This window comes from Myripristis murdjan, chromosome 24 (genome assembly GCF_902150065.1).
Source record: "Myripristis murdjan chromosome 24, fMyrMur1.1, whole genome shotgun sequence".
Classification (NCBI taxonomy): Eukaryota; Metazoa; Chordata; class Actinopteri; order Holocentriformes; family Holocentridae; genus Myripristis; species Myripristis murdjan.
This window is the reverse complement of record NC_044003.1, coordinates 14,941,987-14,947,050: the sequence shown is the minus strand read 5'-3', so window position 1 is coordinate 14,947,050 and position 5,064 is coordinate 14,941,987.

Below are 5,064 nucleotides of genomic sequence, written 5' to 3'. Positions count from 1 at the left end.
AGCGATTCCTCAAAATTACCAGCTCGTCCTCCTCCAGTCAAGGTAAGGCATCTGATCAAAATAAGGGAGTCCAATTTTGTGAATGTAGCAAAACAAGTGAAATACTGAGGCCATTTCTCGGCCAGCACCACTTTTTAATCTCTGCTTATTTTTTAGTGAGGCTGCAGCTACCGCGTTGCCTCTGTGATACAGAGCTCTATCAAACTGTCAGTCCCTTAATAACAGTTTAATTTCCAAAATGATATCAGCTGGGGGAAAAAATACATGGCATCTTCTATTACCAATCAAGTACAGCTGAGCATGAAATCAACTTTTTGTGAGCAAAATAATAATTTATCAGCCTAAACCAGGGTTTGTCAAACTTCCTCGTGTTCTGGATGGACCAGGTTGACTTTCATTAAGCCGTGCACCTTCATTTGAAGTGATTTTACCCCATAGGGACCATGACATGATAAAACTTGTGGTTTATGTTGTGTTTTAAAATGTATAGAGATCATTTTTGAACAAATAACAAATAAAGTCAATAAGGAGAGATTAAAACCTAATGATAAAGTGTATCCTCATACTTTTTTTTTTTTCATGTCATTTGTTAGTGAATTAAATTGTAGGGAAATTAAACTCCCAGATACCCTCTTCAAGGACTCTTGGGTGTCCACAGATCTCACTGTGAAAACAACCGGCCTAAATTATTTGTTGATATCAGAAAGGTTGGATTTAAAATCTGTTGTCCTGCAGTGACCTGGCAACCAACCACAGAGAACTAGTTTTGAATTAAAAAAAATATATATATATATGTATATGTAATGGTGTGAATAACAACATGGTATGGAACTATTCATTGTGGTCCAATATAAAACGATAAGGTACAGTATGATGCACAACACAGTGTGATGTTATACAGTGTCGTACATTATGATACCAAACAGCACAACAGAATCTGATACAATACTATGCAATATGATAGCCCGTGCCTGAAGCATATATGATATATATAAGACAGTACAGTGCAATATGATATAATGATACAATAATCAGGCGGTGTTGCATTTGATTTTCCTGCTGAAGGAATTCATTGTCATTTTCCTCTGCGTGAACACAATCTCTTTTGTTTTTTGAGAGGAGAAATAATTACAAATAAATGTCAAAGAAATAAATGCACCACTGAAAAAGGGGAGTTTTTTTCTCATCACATCCTCAGTCCATGACTTTTGGCAGAAATAATGTTTTGAAAGCCGGAAAATGGGCCGGTCTCTTGTCAGTCCATGATCAGCAGTGGAATAAACTGATTACATTTATGAATCTTCCTGTAACTGAGTGGCTTTTTTGTGTACTTGTACTTTTTCAAAGTCAGTAATTTTATTTTTCCTTGAGTAAAGTTTGCTGAAGTATTATGGGCTGCTTATCAACATTTTAAATCCTATTCACTACATACTACAGATTTTGTAGGCACACTGTAAGCATAAACTGGAGTGTCATAAATTCACAAACTGTGGAGCCTTGCTGCACTTTTTTTCCAATTTCTAAATTACTAATTTGAAAAAAAAAAAATCTAGTTTGAACTTTTTACCCATTACATCATTTTAGACCTGCGTGGAAAGGATTGCAGCTTACAAAAGGTTTTAATTTAGATAACAATAATAATAATAATACTCAAGCAGCTTATAAGTCCATTTTAAATGAGTTTTTACTTTTACTTTTACTTTTTCAGCAGTACTTCTACTTGAGTACAAAATCAACAAAGTCTCAATTCCTCTACCTGAGCAGCAGCAGTTTCTTGGACTCTTTTCACCACGGACCATGATAAATGTAAACAATAAGCCCAAAGAGTCCACAGGTCTCAGATTTAAGAGGAGATATCAGGTGTTGGTGTTGTGAGGCACGGCACAAAGCCGAGTTAAACCCTCTTAGCTTTTCCTCAAACTGCTGTAAAGTTCTGTCCAGGGGCTTATTACTTTAATAAAACACCGATAATATATGATTGTAATTAAATAAAACGGTAACACTTTCTATGAAGGTCTATTGTATAATGCATTATGAGCGCATTCATAAGGCATTATAATGCATTTATAATGCGTTATAAAACATGTTATACATGTTCATAATCGTGTATGACAACTTATAACAAGGTTTATAAATGATTATAAGTGGTGGATATAATGTGTTATAAGCTCATCATTCATAATGCTTTATACCTTCATGGCAAAGTGACAACAGTGTTTCATGGAAGAATCTGAAGTCCTGGGTGGTATACCATGTTATAACTACCAGTTATAAAAATAATACGAACTGCTGTAACACATCATAAGAAATAATAAATGCTCAAATTCTGAAATGGAATAATACCTTATAAACATCAATAATGTGTTAGAGGATGACTTTGTGAGCTTAAAGTAAAGTGTCAGCACTTCTGGAATAATGTCTAATAAGCATCAATAATGTGCTATAGGATGACTTTGTGAGCTCTAAGTAAAGTGACAGCATTGTGTAAGGTTATTAGCAATTATATGATACTATAATACAATTATGAGGTCTTATGAACAGTATTTGATTACTGTAAGTAAAGTGTTGGTCAAAAAAAGAGGATCAACTCAAAGTATGTCAACTCTTTATTTTCACAAATCAATCAAACCACGGAAAAGAAAAACGCTTTTTGACCTGAGGGGATCTTTAAACCTATTTACATCCCTGTAGAAGTCAAAAACTAAAAAATACTGTTAATATTAACAGCTAGGAAACTGAAGTAACCTGGGAAAGCCCAGCTTCAAATACTGCTACATGTAACGCAATTCTTGTGTGACTGATCAAATATGTAAGTCACTTAAGGGCAACCAACAACAGGCTACCAACAACTAAGTGGAACAGGCTGGCATTTAATTAACTTTACCACTTAATGAGCGATGGGAAGTAATTCCCCACTTTCTTTCATTGGTGTAATGCGGGTTTTTATTTCTGCGGTAATCGCTGCCCGACATTTATCAACATAGGCAGGGAGTCAGTGGATGAGTCTGACAGTGGCGAATCAACTGGTATGGCAGGACTTGCAGAATCAGAGTCCTCATCCGATACGTAGACCCTTTTGAACCGAGCAGACATTTTCGATGACTCTCCTGCAATATATAAGAAAGGTGCACACAATATTAAAAGTCGCATTGTAGGAGCCATACTGTAGTGGCTGTTTACTGTTTAGGTGGAATGCTTTAGGTAGATAATGATGGGTAGGACACTGAGAATAAAAGAGCAGCAAACAGACAGAAGGAGAGTGAAGAGGGGACACAGCCTGTACAGCTGGCTGTGGACTAGAGATATAATTGATCACCTGAACTGGATGAAGCCCCGGATGAGGAAGGCTCCACCAATCTTTTCTGCATGAATTCTTGCATCAGTTGCTGTAGGTATTCCTTGTCGCTTTTCAGGGAGGATATGGTCTCTTCCCTCAGTTTTGCTCGCTCCTTCTCTGCCTCCAGCTGTAATTTGGTCATTGCCAATTCCTGGATGACATTAGGTGCTGCACACAAGATAGTATTTAAGTATTTAATAACTCAGAAAAAGGAGAGAAGAAAAACACTGGAAAATGCAAACAGCTCAAAGACTATCAATTAAGTCTAGGTTGAGCAATGCAATCTGGACAATTAAAAGTAACAGAAGCAAACTCAATTCAATGGTACTACATACCAACTTTCGCATCATCTCCGCCAGGGGAGGAGGCATCACTGTGCTTGGATCGTGCAGGGTTCACAGCACCCCTTCTGGTGTTAGGCATGTTGGCTATTGAGAGAGCAGAGTAAACCTAACGTTAGCAGCATTTGGATTTAGCTGACATTAGTTTGAAATAACCTGAGTTTTAGAAGTTCAGGCTTACACTAACATTACCTCTCTAAGACTTTTCCTGCATAACATTAGAGATTTGGAAGATGGGCACATCTGCCAAATTTTGCCCCAGTTACTAACACTCAACATGTTTTCTCATGATTGACAATGCAAATGAAGCAATGCCTTATTTTCATATTTAACCATAAAAATTAAGAAAACTTTCAATAAGAAAGGTTATCCTAATAAAAGATATTATATGGCTACATTTTAGGGAATATATATAGCAATTTTTTTTTCTTTACCATAAAAAGAAAATGAAATCATTCTCTGCTATTAAAAAGGGAATTAATGTTTCATATAGAATCTGATCACACTGAACACAAATCAAATTGCTTCCGATTTTTGTCATGATTGTTTTTCAGAAGACCTTAAAAAGTCGAGGCCCTATTAACTGTTAAGAGGATCACAAAAAGCTTCGCCTAAATTGCTAACGTTAACGTTAACAAAGACTAGTAAAACATTAACCCAAAACACAAAACAATAGCGTTATAATTTACTGGTTTCACAATCTGTATCAAAAAAATATTACCTGAGACTTTGGTAGTAGTTGGGCGTTGGTCGACAGCTTGCAGGTGGAGTGAAGAAAGAGGGTGAGCGAAATTGCGGGTCTCCAATGGCCTCTTGATGCTGCGTTCAAGGTAAACTGGAAGGCTGAGTTCAGAGATTCCGGATTTTCCGAGATCACTTAAGTTTAGGCTGTAAATAATCATAGAGCTGAATAGTGGGAATAATAAATGGGTAAATAACCTGCTTAATCTAAAAAGAGGGCTGAAGCCAGGCCAGGCGACGCCATTGGATACCTGTCCTCATTTATAACTCATAAAGTCTCCTGTCTCCCCACCCCGCGTTCCGATTCTCTTGAATGCAGCATAAGTTCGGGCTTCCTCGGGCCTCGTACCGCAAAGCCTTCTTGGGTAAATATATCTCCCGCGCACCTCGGCGCCCCAATCCATGTTGGGCAAACGACCTCTCACATTTTGATTACTTTTGATCGATATCATGGCCAATCAGATAAGTAATGAAGTTCGTAAACTTCTACGACAGGAGGACAACACTCGCAATCGAAGAAAACTTCCTTGGTTTGATTGATTTGTGAAAATAAAGAGTTGACATACTTTGAGTTGATCCTCTTTTTTTGACCAACACTTTACTTACAGTAATCAAATACTGTTCATAAGACCTCATAATTGTATT